This window comes from Microtus pennsylvanicus, chromosome 10, assembly GCF_037038515.1.
Source record: "Microtus pennsylvanicus isolate mMicPen1 chromosome 10, mMicPen1.hap1, whole genome shotgun sequence".
Lineage (NCBI taxonomy): Eukaryota > Metazoa > Chordata > Mammalia > Rodentia > Cricetidae > Microtus > Microtus pennsylvanicus.
The window spans coordinates 57,605,910-57,625,861 of NC_134588.1; the positions used below are offsets into that span (position 1 = coordinate 57,605,910).

The 19,952-nt window shown below is 42.9% G+C and overlaps 1 long non-coding RNA gene and 1 pseudogene across 3 annotated transcripts in view; one reads left to right on the forward strand and one right to left on the reverse strand.

Moving 5' to 3' along the window:
• The window catches only part of LOC142858765 (large ribosomal subunit protein eL33-like), a 216,229-nt pseudogene that overhangs the window by 114,799 nt on the left and 81,478 nt on the right, over positions 1-19,952 (forward strand).
• LOC142858766 (uncharacterized) overlaps positions 3,916-19,952 on the reverse strand; it is a 138,905-nt gene continuing 122,868 nt past the window's right edge. For all 3 annotated transcript variants that reach the window (XR_012912080.1, XR_012912079.1, XR_012912078.1), the window contains 4 exons: positions 5,957-6,086; positions 5,258-5,314; positions 4,934-5,151; positions 3,916-4,507 (listed from right to left, as the gene is read on the reverse strand). This is a non-coding gene — a long non-coding RNA (uncharacterized LOC142858766). The remainder of the gene's footprint in view (positions 4,508-4,933; positions 5,152-5,257; positions 5,315-5,956; positions 6,087-19,952) is intronic.

Consider the following 19,952-nt stretch of genomic DNA (forward strand, 5'->3'; position numbering starts at 1 on the left):
ATTTTCAAGCTATGCTCTTGGGTTTTATTATCCCAGAGTTGTGGAGTCAAAGCTTGCAACAGAGAACAGAGCTGGAAGCTGAAATAGGACGATGGTGCAGCTCTTGCGGAGAAGTCTAAATTGGAATGGCAGATGTTTATAGTCGGAGTCAAGACCGTCTTCCTACATGGGAAGACACAACTCTCAACTGACCGCTGACTTCCTACATCTAAAGGAGAATAATATTGTTGGGGTTTCTACTGCAAACCCTTTTATGCAGTTACTTCAGGAGTTTTTAATCTGGTCCTCCTGGTGAGCTGTGCTCACCTCTGGCTAGACATAGCACTCTGGAAACTAGAGCTGGCTCCGTGTCAATCCAGACAGTCTTTCTTTCTTTTTTTTGTATGTGTTATATGTGTGTGTACAGATAGGTGTATGTACATGTGTAATCCATAGACAGATATTTGGTATCTTCCTCTATTACTTCACCTCTTTTTAAATATAGGGTCTTACTATGTCATTCTGGCTGCCCCAGAACTTTATAGATAGACCATGCTGGTCTCAGAATTACAGGGATCTGTCTGCCTCTGCCTCCAGAATGCTGGGATTAAAGATGTGTTACTCTATTATCCAGCCAGTTACATGTTCTTAAGAGGCTCAGAGCACAGCACCTGAATTAGTTAAACAGTGTTAAGTTTGGGCATAGTCCTTCTAGGAAGACATGTCGATGTGAGTCTGCATTCCTGAAGAGAGCTGCGGACTGAAAGTACACATCTGTGAGCCCTCACCCTGTAGAAGAGAAGAGCCGGGGCTGTAGGAGGAGCGAAGAGGCACAACGCGAGAGCTATAGGCCCAGCTTCGCCATTTATTTACTTGGCAGAAGACTTGGGGCAAGGCCTTTGATCATCCTGAGCGCCAAGTTTAAAAAAAGCATCCAACAATTTATCTGACGAATGATTTCAAGAATGTGTGTTATAAGCCAGCTGTGTAAGATGTTGGGGAAACGTGATGAATGTGGATGTGTGCTTTCTTCAGAAGTAAGCGTTACTTACAGCGAGGCAGGGATAAATGAATGCTACTTAGGGCGGGGCCAGGATGGACCTGATTCCGTTTGGAAAAGGAGTCACTTTCATCCTGGAAGAGCAGGGCAGATTTCTGACAGAGAGCACAGCGTCTAAGAGGGACACATGACAATTATTCACGTGAAGGCTGGAAAGCAAGGGGAAGTGAGCCAGACAGAGGGGCAAGGAACTCAAACTCCCAGACATCAAGAGGCATGAACTCATTTAAAAACCTGTAAGCATTTTAGTATGAGCTACAAGAGTACGCAGTGAGGAGAGATGAGTCTAAATTATGAAGTTTTTGGTGGTTGATCGTAGGAGGCTTCCTACGCAAAAGGAGTGAGAAGCCATGGAGAGGTTGCTAGCTGGGGAAATCAGTGAGATGATATTTTGGAGATGTAATTCCTCTTACTGCAGGACGGAAGCTGCGTTAGAAATAGAAAGGCCAGTTAGGAAGCCATCGAGAGTCTAGATGCAGAACAAAGGTGTCGTGAGTCAAGACAAGGGTCTCAGAAACGAAAGCAAAATCAAATGTTGGTTTCTAGAAGCAATGGGAATGTCGGACACAGCAGCAACCTGAGTTCTGGAATGAGCAGAAGACCAGAGAAAGTGGATTCTGGTACAGGGTGTTATGTGTGCCAAGTACTGTTTGTCACATACTCATTACACATTGTACACACGGATTGAAACGACACACTACCCCACAAACATGTACAATGATCATGTGCCGATTGAAACACGTTAGTTAACCTTTTATACAAGTCAATAATAAATTAATGAAGGATGGCAGTTTGCTGTTGGCTTAGCAATGAGAAGAGAATTTAACTCAACCATCATTGTGACCCCTGCTTTTTCATACGTGCTGTGCACATGTGTTTGTCTTCAGACACCGTCGACTAGAGAATTCTCAGCTTTAAACATGCAAGCCTCAATCACAGACCTCAGCATCTAACCTTGCTTCCTTTTCTTTTGTACAAAGAGAGATTGCTCATCCTGTCGATATCAGTTCCTCCCACCAGTCCCTCTAAACCACTGTTTCAAGAAAGAAAGCATCGTTGCTGTTAATACTACTATGCCTCTGCTCTTCCTCCCCGTTGCTCAAGACGAGCATTCTCAGGAAGTGAACACATAGGATCCTGTTCACATTTACCACGCCATTGCATGCTCAGGGGTGTCCATACCTGGCATATAGTGGATGCTCACAGTGTTGAACCCATTCCTAGGAAAAGAAAAAAGTCTAGATTTAAGTATGTTGGGGGTGCCTGTGAATATAAGAACCGTGGGCTTTGGGAATTACATTGGCCATTTGTAGGTCTTTTGTTGGTATTTTAAATTAAATGTTACAAAGTCTAAGTTTCATGGAATGTAACATCAGTGACATGCGATAGAACTTTTTAGAAGTAAACAATTTCATTTCCATATTTCTTGCTCATAGAAAAATTATTTTTTAGTTTGATATCTCTGCACAGGTATGGGGGGAGTTATTACCATAGCAACCACTGCATTTAGCCCATGTCTAGCTGGGAAGCTTCCAAATATTTCCATGGCTTAGTGGATACAGAGGAGAAAGAGAAGGGAGAAAGGGTGAAGGGAGGAGGCGGAGATGCACGGGAAGATTTGGGTTAGATGCAGTCTCCTGAATGACAGCTGAGCAGACCACGAGAGCTGCTTTCCACACGGATGGGAGGAAGGCAAATGTGGAAATATGTAAATGAGTCAGTTTTGAGGCTCCACCTCTGCTCATATACTCACATTTTAGGGGAGTACCCTTCACACTTGCTGGTTGCTATGGAAACACTGCCTGTATATATGTGGTCTCGTAAGGAAGAAACCCCATAACACAAGTAACATAAAGACTTAAGAAGGGGCCAGGAAAGCAGGTGGCCGTAAATGATTCCATCCCAAGTTAGTGTTACATGCTCAAGGAGTCCTGGCAGTCATAGGAATAGGTTTGTCACCATCTGGGAGATGGAAGCCTAACTTTTCATAGCGAATCTGCACTGTGCTACTGTGAGCATTTCCTGCCCTGGGCCTCATTTTCTGCTTATCAAAGGGGAAGCCAGGACTGCATCTGCCAGAAGCTTGCAATGGCGAGAGGCTATGAATGATGAACAAGTTACAATTTCCAACCAGCTTAAAAATAAAGAAAGCTACTGGACCATGAAATGGAAAGCTTCAGACAGGCATAGTGCCTCACGCCTGCAATTTCAGTATCTGGAAGGCAGAGCAAGAGAACCGCTGTGAGCTGGAGGTCAGCTTGGAATATACTATGAGTTCCAGGCAAGCTTGGATGGCAGAGTGAGATGTGTCCTCCACAAATAAAATATTGTATACATAATTGTGTGTATATATGCATGCATGCATACATGTATGGATGTGCAAGTACTTGTACGAATTGTGTACATGTATGTGTGTGCATATTTGCACATGCTTGTATGAGTTGTGCACATGCATGCATGTGCGTATGTGTGTTTCTGATCATATGATGCATATGCTTGCTTGTGTATATGTGTAAGCATGGGTGCACTTGCATGTGTTAAAGTGTCAGCGAATCTGCAATTGATGCAGGGAAGGCTGATGGAAGAATTAACTTCTCATACAGATTTGGAAGGATGATCCAAAGTGTGCTAGGAGAAGAGAGAGATGGAGAACAGGCTGAGCAAAAGAGACGCATGCATGAGACTTTGGGTGATAAAAGAGACATTGAAAGTTTATCAAGAAGTCTATATGCCACGGCAAAGATACTGTGAAGTGCTCAGCCCTGAATGGGACATTTGTGTCACATCTTTCCCCCTCAACATTCAGCAATCATTGCAAAAGAAGTGAAATGACTACAACAAACAAAATTTTTGCTTTTTATTTTCAGACACACAGGACAGTCGTATTTGTGAGCACACAGCAGTTGTGACAGCACGCACAGGACCTAAGATCCAGGCTAGGGGGAGGGTCACGAAGTCCCACCGCCTCGCTGAAGAGCTTTAGCAATTGGTAACTGCTAGGGGAGGGAAAGATGGTTTTCTTTAAGGATGAGGCCCCTAGAGGTTACCCCTGCTCCAGTGGGTGGCCTTATATCCTGGCACACGCAGGCGGCAGTAAGTGGACTCAGTGAGCAACAGCAACAAAAGGATACAGGAAACTGGGGGGGGGGGGAGTGATCGGAGGATAGGAGAGGTACTGGGAGGGAAGGAATGGGGGCGGACTAGACCAAAACATGATACACCACAGACACATGTGTGCGCATACACACATGTGCATACATACACACTTCCGAAACAATAAATATAATTTTAAAAAAGCAATTTCAATGTTAGAAAATCCTGGCAGGAGATGTGGCTGGAAAGACTGAGCTCAAAGGTTAAAGCCAATCTTCTGCCATGCTGAGGCAATCACTTCCTTCTGTCTCTGGCTACTGAAGGACTGAGTCAGGGAAGAGTCATTGTCAGACTTGTTTTGCTTATGTAACTATCCTGGAAGATAAAATGAGGGTTTTAGCTAATGGGTTCTGTGTTGGTAGTAAAATAGTACCAACCTGATAAAAACTATTGGAAGAAAGATTTGGAGATTTGGATAGAACAACAGGTACCTCAGGACACATAGAGATTTAAGTTTGTCTGGAAGACACAGGTACAAGTCTTTACTTCCTGTTGGATTCAGGAAGGGGGAGTTCAGCCCTCAAACACACTTTATGCAGCTGCCCCCCCCCAACTTCCCCAGCAGAATTAAACTGGAGAATCTAGAACAATTCCCATGATATTTTGGGGAGGCTTATTCATAATGTATACCTTGGATATTCCTTTACTGCCCAAGTTTACTCTCCAAAATGTGCTTTAGGTAAATGAGTAAACTGTTTCCCCTGTCCAAAAATGACATCTCTCCCTGGAAGTTATACCCACCGAATCAGCCATAGTCTTCTCATGTATCAGAGATTTCTACATCCTTGCTCAATGTGCGAGCAAGGTAATTCTCCAGTCTCTTGTTGGGCAACAGCCTGTGCATGGAAGAGGCATTGTTCATGGCTCTGATGGTGGGGCGATGTATATCTTGAAGAATGGTCACAGTTCCATGTTGTCATAACGCCTATGTTCCTCCAGACTCCTCGGATGATTTTCATCTAGATTTAATGTACATTTTGCTTGAAATTCTGATTCTAAAAATTCTATTTCCCAATTCTTTTCGCTTAAAATACAAAGGATGCTTAGACCATATTTCCTTCTAACCTGGTATTCACATTGCGTTCTGGATGGAATATGGCAGCTGGGATTCTAGTGTGCCTCCTGAAACATAGACAAATGAAAATAGGCTTTGAATCTGAATCCCGTTGTATAAATTTCTGGATTAACTACTGGCTAAGCCATTGACCAGAAAGAGAATCATTAAGTAGCCGTCACAGGAGACAACTAAAACAATCAGACCGGAAATGAAAATGCTATCTATTTTTAGGTGTCTAGATGACTGAAATGGATCTAATACTCTGTAGTCTCTTCTCATTTAAAAGCTTAAAAATGTTTAAATCTACTTATTTGAAGGTTTTTTATTTTTCATACTTGATGTACCACTAAGTTAGTATTAGCATTTAGATTAAATTTATAAAGATACACCAGAGGTCGTATATGAATACAAACTCCATTCACTCATGCTAGCACTGATTTTATTAATTTAGACATGCATTTCAATCTATTTTTGTGCCACCTACTGTTTCCATGTTATTCACAGAAACAATTATCACAAAACACAGCTCTAACCTCAAAGAAAATAAGATATAGCTTATTCTTGAACAAAATGTGAGTCACTATCCTGGGATTAGGAATTCAGGTTATCTCCCAAAATATGCTCAACTGTAAAAACAATCTCATGTAGTTTTCATAGTTACAGAACAAAAGAAATTCATGAATCAGGGTTTCCTTTCATTTGCTTACCTTTTAAATCCACCGAAGAAAACATCAGGTGGATGGTTTTAGCACAGCTGGGAAATCTCTGTTGGAAGTCTCAGATACGAAGTGGGGCTGGTGGAAGCTGGCGTGCTTTTAAGTTATACCCCAAAGATTTCTGATGATGATCAGAAAGGTATTAGGTCAGACACAGAGGTGGACGATAAATGGCTATTAAGGAGCTAGTAATTTGTAATTTGATCACAGGCTTGCAAACTCCCAGCTCCCCACAATCACAAAGTTCCAGTCAGTCAACTAGACCTGCACAGTCTAACATAAGAATGACTCCACCCTCCTAGGGGATATTTAATTCACAGCACTATACAGTCTAACAGGAGGCCTAAGCTCAAGCAATTAAAACGAACTAAAAAGGCATAATATGTAGCTTGGAGTGTTGTGTTAAAATTGCTCCAGATGTAAACACTGCTGAGGAACAGGGAAACAATGGCAGGATCATAGCAAAGGGACTGGTTTCTCAGTGTTTGAGCACTTGTCTAGCCTGTGCAGGGGGCCTTGAGTGTCAACCTCAGCATTAGAAAGAGAAATGCTGGGGAATTAGGAAATGTTCCCTGGAGAAAGGAATGGCTATAGCTGGTGTGTGTGTGTGTGTGTGTGTGAGAGAGAGAGAGAGAGAGAGAGAGAGAGAGAGAGAGAGAGAGAGAGAGAGAGAGAGAGAGAGAGAAGAAGGAGGAGGAGGAGGAGGAGGAGAAGGAGTAGCAGAATGAGAGGAAAATGCAATACAAGGAACATTTTCAGCTATTCAGCACAGACGTGGAGAATGGGTAAAAGAACAAAAGTTACTGCTTTTGGAAATCTCCTGTGACTTCTGCAATTCTTCTAAGTGCCTATAGGACTCTATCTTAAATGTCCATGGGGCCTTCATGGTCCTCAGCACCTTTCCTGAAGTTGCCTTCATCCTTGTATGGAACATAAGCCATGCCTTCTATATCCTTGTTATTTCCTGGGGTTAATACTAAAGTATGGCTCATGGCAATATCTTTTGGTTAACATTTCTAAAATACATAAGTGAATGATTAGGTCGCAATCCACCACATCTTTTGGGGACTCTGCTTCAAACTTACTTCTTTCCTCCTGTCTCCACCTTGTTAAGCTGAAATCTGTAGAACGTATAATCGCTTCTGCTGGAATTTACATAATAAGTGATCACTTGGTTCCTCCTCTTCACCAGACTTTAAACCTCTGTGATCCATCACACGAACCTCTGTTTATTGTAGTCTGGTATGAGCCTTGTGAGTACAGGATCTCTGTCCAGTTCAAAGTTGCATTCCCAGATGGCACTGCAGGGCCCGAATCACAGTGGATAGCCAATTAAGTGCTGCCTCACTGCCTGGATGTATGAACGGGTAGCAGCCGTAGGTAGTTATCGAAAGAACCTTACCAAATGAATGCTTTCCTAGATTCCTTTCGAGCCAGATCCCACCAAAGCAATACTGAATGGAAGATCAAGAGATAGAACTTTTGGGAGCAGTGATCAGATGAGAGACTGCAAGAGTGTAAGTCTGAGAAATGACAAGGGACTGAAGCCAATTGTGTTGGAGTAGCCCAAGAAAACATACACTGAGGCAAGCAACAGATGAACAGATTTATAGGGAATATGAACTTAGAGCGGATCTCAGTCTAACGAGGTGGAGATGGAGGGAAGAAGAGAGTCTGAAATGTAGACCCCAGAGGATGTTGTGGACTGTGACCTGATCATTCACTTACATATTCTAAAAACGTTTACCAAGATACATAGCCATGGGCCATAGTTTATACTAACCCTGGGAGATGTAAGGATGTAGAAGGCATGGCTTGTGTTCTATACAGGGATTCAGGCAACTTCAGAAAGGGTGCTGAGGACCATGAGGACCCCCATGGGTGTGAAGAAGGTCTCATTTTCAAGGTCTGAAGGCTTCTTGTTGAAGTCTTGATGTGGGAGTGTCATATCAATCTGTTGATTTCATTGGTTAATAAACAAACTGCTTGGCCTCATAGCTTAGAACATAGGTGGGTGGAGTAAACAGAACAGAATGCTGGGAGGAAGAGGAAGTGAGCTCAGACTCGACAGCTCTCCTCTCGGGGGCAGACACCTCTGAGAGATGCCATGCTCCCGGCTCCTGGGCAGACACACGCAATGAAGCTCCGACCCAGGATGGATGTAGGCTAGAATCTTCCTGGTAAGCGCACCTAGCTGTGTTACATAGAATATTAGAAATGAGCTAGTCCAGGTGCGAGAGTTAGCCTAGAAGAGGCTAGATAGAAATGGGCCAAGCAGTGATTAAAAGAATACAGTGTCCGTGTAATTATTTCAGGGCATAAGCTAGCCAGGCGGCCGGGGTGCTGGGAACGCAGCCCCGCCGCTCATATTACTACAAAGTCTCTCCTCTACAAACCTTCCTTAACCAGCACCATCACTGGCTGAAACACAGACTGTTGATCTTTGTTGTTGTGGATGGGGTACAGCTCGGTGTTAGCCTGTTTGCTAGCATGTTCAAATCTTTGGATCCCTAAAGAGAGGATGAAGGTTACTGTTGATTAGATTTTACAGTGATAATACAGGGTTTTTTTTTTTTTTTTGGTTGAAACAGATAGAGAAGGGCAGAGAAACAATCAGAAATTATAGGTGAAACAGAGAGAGAAGGGCAGAAAAACAATCAGAAATTATAGGCCATGTGGAAAAAATCAACAATGGTTTGTTTTAGGCTAGCGTCTTTTTCATCTGTTGCACGCACTGATTAACTTGCTACACCCGCTTGCCCTAGTCTGCCCTGTGAAGAACTAGTCATCTCATCACTGTCCACCAAGAGGGCTGGGTGTGGCCCAGCTCAGAGTCCTAGGAATAAGGCAGGAAATCCTTCTTTACAATGACGATAGAGGAAAGATCCAGAGATTGAAGAGTAAGGCCTTTTATAAGCGCCTACTGTTCTGTGGGAGTGTGTTTGCATTGTATGGATTTGCTTACTTCTAACTACAACTTTTATGGAGCAGCTTAATAAACAATGTGTGCTATCTCTCCTTACGGTAACTGTTGGTCCATTCCTAACCTCAGCTAGCACATATGAAGAGGCCCACCCCCTTCTTTCCAGGGCGGCAGTGCCGATTTTGTGTAGGTTCATGATTAACTTCAAGCCTTGTGCTAACTCTTCTCACTGCTGTGAGAGAAAAACACGTTCCCTTGCTGTGTTCTTGGTTGCTAGGTTCTCATCTTCATGACTAAGGACTCTGCAATGGCTGAGAGTTACCATCAGGAGATTATATGTAACTGGGAGGAAAGAAACGCAATTTATAGAGTTTGCCTCACGATTCATCTGAACTAAGGAGACAACAAATTGCATTAATGATTCCCTCAAGAAATGCTTAGCAAAACTCATCCGTCTACTGGTACTTTCCCTTTATAGAGGGAAAGTTTCCTCACCTTCCTTTAAAATAATTTGTTTAAAAAAATTGTGATCAGAGATCTAGGCAAAGATTTGTGTGTACAAATATCAGCTCAAAGATATTGCAGTGATATTTTATCCAAATTTTACTTATAGATTTAAATTTTGTCTGTTATGGAATATTTGTTTACACTGTGTGGAGATGTGTCACTGTGGTTGGTTTAATGAAGAGCTGAATGGCCAGCAACTAGGCAGGAAAGGATAAATGGAATTTGCAGGGAGAGAGAGAACTCTGAGAGAAAGAGAGGTAAGGGGAACGTCAGCCAAACAGAACAAGTTGGACAGAGGAGAGGTAACCAAGTCGTGTGACTGAACACAGATTAATAGAAGCAGGCTAATTTAGTTATAAGAGCGAGTTGGGAACAATCCTAAGCTAAGGACAAGCATTCATAATTAATAAGAAGTCTCTGTGTCATTACTTGTGGGCTGGCAGCCCCATGAGAAAATACTACTACATCTGTCTTTGACGAGCATTTGCAAGGACTCTTTATAATTTCTTCATCACTAAATTATTTTAATCCTCATGATGATCTGATGTGGTATGTCCTTCTATATGTGTGTTGCTTTTATTGGTTAATGAATAAAGCTGCTTGGCCTATATCGGGGCAGAATCTAGTCAGGCTGGAAGGGACATACAGAGAGAATAGGTGGAGTCAAAGAGATGTCTTGTAGCTGCCGAAGGAGACAGATGCCTGATGGAACTTACCCATAGGCCACAGCCTCATGGCAATACAAAATGATAGAAATGGGTTAATTTAAGATGCTAGAGTTAGCCAGGAATATGCCTAAGCTGTTAGCCAAACAGAGTTGTAATTAATATAGTTTCTATGTGATTATTCGGGTCTGAGCAGTTGGAAAATGAGTGAGCAGCCTCCATTTACAATGATCCTCAAGAAGACACAGAGCCACTCATACAAAAATTTGCTTAGATCCAGGAATTATATTAGGTTAAGTAGGTGTAGGAGCCTCATTTGAAATTCTCAGTTCATCCCCTTAAAAAATTATAAACAGACTGACAGAGTGACAGATTTGGGGGAAATAAGACCTCACTATGTTGCCCAGGCTAATCCCTCTACCTAATCTTCCCAGATACATATTACAGATATGTACCATTGTACCTGACACAAATTATTTTTTTTTTGACACAAATTATTTTTAACTGGAAGATATTTGTACATTTTTAAGAGTACAATATAAGCTGAAGTATGTATTCAATATGTAATGGTCAAATTAAAATATTAGCATTTCGTGTTCCCAAACCTTTATTATTTCTCTGTTTTGAGAATCACTGGTTCCTTCTTTTTTAGTTATTTAGAAATATACATAACATCACCGTGGGCAGTAGCTAGACCGCTGTGCTGTAGACACTCAAACCATCTCCTGCTGTGCGACTGCAGCCTTGTGCCTGTTGTCTCCCTCCCTGGGCATTGCACATCTTTGCAGCATCAAGGGCCCACTGTTCTCTCTCCCTGAGAGCCACATTTGTGGTTTGCTTTTGTTTCTGCAAGTGAGGTTGCACAGTATTTGTTTTCTATGCCCAGCTTATTTCATTTACTACAACATCCTCCATTTCCATCTATTTTCCTACAAATGACAGGATTTCCTTTTGATTTTTGATGACCAGTATTGCATTGTGTTACTGTCCACATTTTGCTTATCCGTTCATCCATCCATGCGGTCCTTTCCTTGACTGCTGTACAACAAACATGGTGTGCACAGGCCTCTGCTACACTGATTCCATCTTGTTTAGTTCAATACCTGGGAGTGAGACAGCTATGTGAGGTGATGGCTCTATTTTTAGTGACTGGAGGAACTCCCATATGATTTACCATGTTGGCAGTAATATATCACCAAAAGGAGGGAGAATTTCTTTCTTTCTTTCTTTTTGCATCCTTGATAGCATTTATTATCTTCTGTCTTTTTTATAACTGTCATTCCAAAGGGAATGAGACAGTATCTCATTTTGATTTTATTTTTTATTTTTCTGATAATTAGTCTGGTGAGCATTTTTTTTCTTTTGGGAAACATCTATTCAGATCAATTTCCTATTGTTTAAGTAGATTATTTGATTTATCATTTCCTTATACATCAGGATATTATCTTATCAGATGAATAATTAACTAATATTTTCTCTAATTATTAAGGTTCCTTTTGTTTCAATCATTTCATTTTAGTTGCAAATATTTTATTTGATTAAGTCAAAGTTAATCTAATTAACTTGATAAAGTTACCTATGACTTTTATTAATCATGAAAATATCAGTACTGATTCTTTTAGAAAAAGAAATATAACACTAGAAAGATTGGGGGAGAGAGACTGAGAGACAGAGACAAAGACAGAGACAGAGAGAGGAGTCATACAGCGCTGTTATCAGAGATGAGAAAGTTCTAGCACAAGGGTGTGTAGGGAAATTGTAGCCAACTTAGGAGCACAGTGAAGCTGTGAGGAGGAAGATCCCTGAGAATAAACACCCTAACTGGCTGGGGCTAGAGCCAGCCCTCACTCTCCTAACCCCCTCTCTCCAGCCCTGCCCTGGCTGCTCCCCCTCACTGGCTTCTCTCCCAAGTTTATCTGCTTGGAAATAGGCTCTGTGGGGACCTCAGTGACTTGGCTGTGCTGTAGACTGTTTTTCCAGACTCTCTTTGGCTCTCTTCAGAGACAAGGTGTGGGCAGAGAAAGTTAAGCAGAAGCCTGACCTTGCTGCCATCTGGCCCAGCTTCCTAAGTTGACTTTTGCTTTTACAGACATTTGTGGAGCCCGAGTACATCATGCTTGTGTTGGCGAAGCTACAGCTCGCATTGCATCCAGGTTCCTCTGAGGCTCGAGTACTAGGGGAGATGGGTAATAAAAGAGAGGGGAGCATTCGGGCAGTGTGATCTGAGAAACACTGACAACCCCATCCTTGCCAGAGAAAATATTCCTTAGCACAAGGAGAAGTTAGATGATCAGCCTGGCTGTTAGCCTAGGATGCTCTGGGGAGACATTGACAAGAAGGATAAGAAGGAAAAGGTGGTTCAGGAAGAAAGAGAGATGAGCCCACGTGATCATCACTGACCGGACAGCCCTACCCCTCCTATCACTCTCTCCGAGGATATTCATCCCCTTCATATTAACATCTGTTTCTGGATATGTCGTCAGCTATTGTTTCGGGATGTATGTGTGTCTCCTTTGTAAATATTACATAATCTAGTATTCCAGATTAGAGAAAATGTAGAATATAAAGTGAGTATACTAAGAATTCTCTCTTGTTATGGATGTGATGCTTTGCTCATGATCTTATAAGTTTTCAGCTTTCTCAAAAACCCCTAAAGATCCTAATTTTCTTTAATGTATTGAACTGATAAATTTTATTTTTCTCATTAAAGATTCAAATTGTATCCACAGAGGTGACCTCAAAGCAGACCGGGCTGCTCACAAAGCAGGCTGACACATTTTCTATGCTGGAGGACAAAGGGCATTCAGGCATGAAGCTTTTGCACAAAAGTGCAAATTCAGTTTTGAATAGAGAACTTGCCAAAAACCGAGACACAAAACCATCTTTGCAGGGAGAGGGAAGACAGAAGATGGGGCTAACTGGCGTGAAGCAGTAGAAAAAACTAGAAGGCCCAAGTGTAGACTAGGCTGAGTGTGGACAGGGCTGAGTGTGCACAGGGCTGAGTGTGCACAGGACTGAGTGTGCACAGGGCTGAGTGTGCACAGGGCTGAGTGTGGACAGGGCTGAGTGTGCACAGGGCTGAGTGTGCACAAGGCTGAGTGTGCAGAGGGCTGAGTGTGCAGAGGGCTGAGTGTGCACAGGGCTGAGTGTGCACAGGGCTGAGTGTACACAGGACTGAGTGTGCAGAGGGCTGAGTGTGCACAGGGCTGAGTGTGCACAGGGCTGAGTGTGCACAGGGCTGAGTGTGCACAGGACTGAGTGTGCACAGGGCTGAGTGTGCACAGGGCTGAGTGTGCAGAGGGCTGAGTGTGCACAGGGCTGAGTGTGCACAGGGCTGAGTGTGCACAGGGCTGAGTGTACACAGGACTGAGTGTGCACAGGGCTGAGTGTGCACAGGACTGAGTGTGCACAAGGCTGAGTGTGCAGAGGGCTGAGTGTGCAGAGGGCTGAGTGTGCAGAGGGCTGAGTGTGCAGAGGGCTGAGTGTGGACAGGGCTGAGTGTGCACAGGGCTGAGTGTGCACAGGGCTGAGTGTGCACAGGGCTGAGTGTGCACAGGGCTGAGTGTGGACAGGGCTGAGTGTGGACAGGACTGAGTGTGCACAGGGCTGAGTGTGCACAGGGCTGAGTGTGCACAGGACTGAGTGTGGACAAGGCTGAGTGTGCACAGGGCTGAGTGTGCACAGGACTGAGTGTGGACAAGGCTGAGTGTGCACAGGGCTGAGTGTGCACAGGGCTGAGTGTGCACAGGACTGAGTGTGGACAGGGCTGAGTGTGGAGAGGGCTGAGTGTGGACAAGGCTGAGTGTGGACAGGGCTGAGTGTGCACAGGACTGAGTGTGGACAGGGCTGAGTGTGGAGAGGGCTGAGTGTGGACAGGGCTGAGTGTGCACAGGACTGAGTGTGGACAAGGCTGAGTGTGGACAGGGCTGAGTGTGCACAGGACTGAGTGTGGACAAGGCTGAGTGTGGACAGGGCTGAGTGTGGACAAGGCTGAGTGTGCACAGGGCTGAGTGTGCACAGGACTGAGTGCGGACAGGGCTGAGTGTGGACAGGCTGAGTGTGGACAGGGCTGAGTGTACACAGGGCTGAGTGTGCACAGCAATTTCTGGTCTCTAGAAGAGTTATTTGTGTTTCCCTTACTTTCCACTTAGCACCCCCACTTCCGTGCATGATGCTGTGACTCTTTCAGGAAAAGCAGAGAGCAAGCTTTTCTTTCTCTCCCTTCATTTGACGATGCTGTTAAAGCTGACACTCTGATGCAACAGTCTTGCACATAAAAAGCATCATGGAACCTTGCAAACCACAGCTGACACAGGCTGTCACTTGGCCAATAGTATTCATTTCTACTCGACAATCAGGGTATACAGTTCTGGGGCTTTTCTGGTAACTTCTCTACTGAGAAATGATAGTCTGTGCTCAGAAGTCTATCCACAGTGACAGCAATGCCACCTGAGGCAGGAGAGATGGCTCAGAGGTAAAGAGGACAGGCTACTCTTCCAGAGGACCCAGATTCAATTTCCAGCACCCACATGATGACCCACAACTCCCAGTTGCTTCAGTCCCAGGGGATCCAGATCCTACTTCTGGCTACCACGAGCACCAGGCAAGCATGTATTGCAAGCATATATTCAAGCAAACCACCATACACATAAAGTAAAATACAAATTTAAAAAAGTTGTGACTATTTTGAAAAATTCTATTTTTTGATGCCAAGTTGAAGTTTACTAAGAAAATATTGTAATAATATTAATCAGTATAAAAGAACAAAAACCAAGAGAACATTGGTACATGACACAGAGAGGCCCTGATCTTCTCAAGAGACCCGCCTTCTAAACCCTCTTGAGCTGTCAAGCCATCATTATACTTTCTTGTAGGTTGAGACCTAGATATTTTGAACTACTTTGGGTCTTTCCCCTATATTGACTACTGAGACGGAATTTCCATAATGGAAAATAGAGCCTGATCCCTATGTCCTTGAGCAAGTATTTGCATTAGGAGTTGCTTCTTGTATTAATTTTTTCTCTCATTACAAAAAATCCCTGAAATTTGGTGCTTTCCTTTAAAATGCTGTGTATTCAGCTCACATTTTTGAAAGTCCAAGGTTGGGCGGCCCCATCTGTTTGGTGACTGTCTCCTTGAATGGAGAACAGTGTCATGGACAATAGAGTTGAGAGTGTGGGCAAGACCACCTGATGGAGCGGAAAGTCAGAGAAGAGAAAGGCCGCACTTCCCAACAACATGCTTTCACAAGAGCCAGCACTCTGCTAGACCAGATGAACCACTGCTGCAGGCAGTGTGGCTCAGGACTTAAGTCTGTACTGAGCCTCAATGTTGCAGGTTCCACCCCCTTTTAATATCGCCACACTGGGGGCCAAGTCTCCACCATACACACTTAGGGGCTTAAACACATCCAAATCGTTAGAGCGCTTTTTCTGTCTAGACGTGCATTTGAGGCTTTGCAGGTTAAATTGTCTTCATTGCAAATATGCGGCTTTGCCCTTTGCCTTTCAAGCAGCCACAGACAGTGTGTAAACAACGGGCTGTGCCTGAATCCACAAGCACGTATTCACATCGTTATAACTTGCACAATGCTTTCATCTCTCTGTCCTGGGATTTATACTCTGCCTTTTGCCCAACAATATTATGTGCTGAAAAATTCTGCTTAGCCCTTTTTTAAATGTTATGTAGTACTTAATTATATTTTATATTTATAAAGTTGAATTGCTAAAAATTCTCCTGTCATCAAGTATATGGATCTTCTCCTACTTCCTCTCATGAACTAAATAAAGCCACTGTAAAAAAAAATCTGACATGCAAGAAGGTTAAAATCCAAATGTAAAAATGATATTGCTTACACTAGCTCTACTAATTATTACTTTGAAACCTGGTAGCGTTATATACTCCACACATAGATAACTATTTTTAATGCAGCTAAATTTGAAAATCATTGGATAGCTCTTTCATATTGAAGTATCTATTGGAAAATTATCCAACACAACCTGTACAGGGATATATGTTTGATGTGAATATTTTATCTGGACTATTCCACACCATAGTTCCTTACAGATCTTACATGTTCCTCCCCTATTCAGGGATGTATCTCAATATTACTTCACAGATTCTGCTGTGGTGACAGCTAAAGTCCTTCAGTCTGTGTTGAAGCAGTCTACTTTCTTACTCCAAATCATAGAGTTTTGTCAACATTGTCAATAACCTCATAATTAACCTCCAGTTATGATCATACTCAAGCTCAGTGTGTTCTTTTCCCAACAGGGGAAAGTTGAACCTGAAAGCTAATTGCACTTTGTTAGAATAAAACAAAATTCTTTCTCAAAGCTTAGAGGAGCTTGTGTTTCCAGGCCAGGCGTAGAGCCTTGCTATTTAGGCCTTTAGGATGTTGATGTCTACATCAGAAGACAGGGATGCAAGAAAGCAGTGTGAGGAGCTTGAATCTCATCCAATGGGAGGATCAGAGAAACAAACCACCTAATTAAAACAACCCAGATGGCTGGACATTCGAACACACACTGTTTTGCCCAATTTGTATCTTTAAGCATTTAAACTAGGTGTGTGTGTGTGTGTGAGTGTGTGTGTGTGTGTGTTCATAGAGACGAGATGAATGACATATGGTGTGGTATAAACCAAATAGTTCGCAGATCATTACAGGTAAAGTACTTGATTTTTAGTCTTCAAAAAGTTACCAACGAATATTGTACTTTGATGAAGCACAGCAAAGATTACTATCAGAGAATGAATGTGAAAGATGCCAGGCTGTGGCTTTGCACTCCGCATCAGAGACTTTGTCCCCAGCGGGAGCAACTCTCGAATGTTAAACTAAGAAGAACAGCATAACATCTGGTGCTTGAAAACCAAGGTACAGTCTAGGACCTGGGAAAGTGAGAGATGAAAGAGTGGGGTGTGCCCATGGCTCTAGTGTACCATCTAATACAGTGTTGGGTGTGCATCAAACCCCCACAGAGTAACAGCCTCACAAAACTAGCCAAGGACTTCAGCAAAGATGCCAAACACATTATCAACAGGAAGTGACAATAAAAAAATGCATTCATAACACAAAGAATTCCTAAAATTCCTAAAAATAAAAATAGCGGTGAATGTACAGGAAATGCATCGAAGATTATGGGTTGGATTTCTGTTATAAGGCACAAGAGAAGATTTGGCGATGAACAGAATTACTTAGTATAAATTGGTCAACTCTTCCCTGAGCTAAGCACATATTCATTTTATTCCGATGTAAATTTCAACAGAATCTTCTGAGAAACTTTGGCAAGCTGACTCCACAATGAACCTCTCAGTTATGGTTCACAAATAGTTAAGTCACACATACACATATACACACTCACACACTCTCTTACACACACACACACACAAACACACGAAATGCAGAAGACCAAGCTTCCCATAGGAAACAGAAAACACCAGGTACCAGCACAGCAGAGGGTGCACCAAGCATGGTTAAAATGAGCATCCTGCAAGAAAACGTATATGAATAATAAGAAGGAAACAGAAAGGCTGTAAGGGATGATTTTATGAAAACTGATTTATTTATATTACATATAAATAAACACCTTAGATTCTTATTTCATGCTATATAGACTTCAGATAGCTTAAATACCTAAATGTAAAAGGTGCAACTTTGAGCCAGTAACTGTGACCTCAAGGATGAAAAGGACTTTTAAATAAGATACTATAAGCATAAACAATAAGCATATTATTCTGTAAACCAGTGATTCTCAACCTTCCTAATGCTGTGACCCTTAAATATCAGAGGAGATGATAGCAAAGCTGATAATCAATGAGGTTATAAAATAAGTGCCCATTGATCATTGGGGAAAAGCAGGAAGATGTATAAAGGATTTACAAAGTTAATGCACAAAAAGAGAAATCTGAATGGCTGTAGTTAGATTCTTAGTCTCATCAGTAATCAGAAGCATAGCAATTAAGGCAACAGCAATACTCCATCTCAGATTCACTCAACTGGCAAAATTTAAAAAAGTAGAGGGCTCCAAGTTATAAACAAGTTGGAGGATCAGGAGCCTACATTGCATGGTTGGTAGGAATTGAACCAGTCTTTCTGAAAAGCGGTCAGGCAGCCTACAGTGGAGTCTTCTTTGGGGGAGTTCTTACAGGGCTGATGAGATCCCACACAGGGAAAGGGGCAGCAGCGCAAGCAGCTGTGCGTTGGCAGACGGGAAGTGAAGCTGCCAGGAGTAAGGAAGTCAGAGCACCTTGAGCACTGCACTGGGCGTGGGCATGAGAAGGACAATACAGAAGCATAAAGGCTGTTTGTATGCACGCTGCTGCTCCTCATTTTCCATAGGCATATGCACACAGTGTGACACACGTTAAGCATCTTTAGGGCACACTAAACTCTAAAGGACAGTGACGGAGATAACAGGCGAAAGGAAAATGGAGAAGGAAGAAAAGGTAACTGTAAGTTTAAACAGGAGTTGGCAAAAGAGGATGATGAACCAAATCTCTACCTAAATCCAAAATTCTTAAGACAAAAGCCAGAGATAGGCCATTTTGAACAGTCTAAGAATGCATACTCCTCTCTGCAGGGTCTCATCAGCACAGGGAAGCATAGGAGCCCCCAAAGTGCAGAAACACTGATTGAGGGCCTGCTGTTAAATTTATGGGCTGTGTTTCTCTTGACTGGTCCCCTTCAATCTCATGGAGCTCTTTCAAATTTTGCAATGTTGAAAACTAGCCAAACAGAGAGAGGAGCGAATGGTTTTTTTTTCCCGGGAAGCTAGTGACAGAGATTCTCTGGCCAAGGTAGCCTAGAAACGCCTGCGTCGTATTTTCCATGTTCTCCTCTTCATGCTGGCAGTAGCGAATGTCTTCACGATGGCTGTTATCCAAAGAACCCGAAGCCAGAGCTCTGCTCTGGGAGAGCATCCAGAAGAATCATCTGGATCCCACGGTCAAGTAGTCCCAAACTTTAAGGAGGACCCAAAGGCTATACAAACTGCTTCTTTGAGCCTTTGCATGTTGAAGAGGGAAAGGCTGGGTCCTCGGTGTTTCTGAGGATGGTCTGCTTCCCTTAAGGCTTGTTCCTGCTCCAGAATGCTCAGATGTTTAGGAATATCTCAAAGGCGGGCGATGCAACACCACTTAGAACAGAGGGTCAGAAGAGGAAGATTGCAGATTTGTGTTTTAGACTTTGCCCCACCTCCAAATGGGGTATGAGGCTATGTTGGGTAGGGTTTTCCTCATGCGTGCTGTGTTTAGGAAAAGGCTGCCGTGGGCTCATCTCTCAGCATGGAGAAACACTGCAAGGACCTATAGAAAATAGTAAAACTCACGGAAAGCCTGCTCAGCCTCGTAGTCTATTTTCCGACGTGCCTAGAATGTGTGACTAACCGGAGCGCTTCTTTAAGCCACCACTTTAAGATTTTTATAATTTTTTAAAATCTCACTTCATAGTTTTAACAAAACTTCTAAGTAGCTATTATTTTTTTCCAGTTAACAATAAACACTGTTAGAGAGGTAACCTATCTTGCCCGAGGGATTGCAGTTGGGACAAACCAGAGCCCAGAAATGATCCCGGTTCGCAGGGGTCACTGTGTGCAGCCTCCTCCCACCCCCATCCTGATATTGGTGTTGAAAGCTTCTGCTAAGAGCGAGACAGATGTTGTTTATGTGACAGATGGAAAACTGAGTTATCCTCAGAACCTCAGTGCTATGAATTGGCTCTAATCATGCAGATGTGATCTGAAAGCTGGTCTCACAGCTACGTGGAGCTCCCGTGACCTTGAAAAAGAAAAGCACAGATTTTTTTTTTTATTTTAAGTTCCCGAGTTTTAGTTCACTTGCTAACTAGAGAAAGTACAGCAGTACAGCACCCAGCAAACACATGATCTGGTCAATA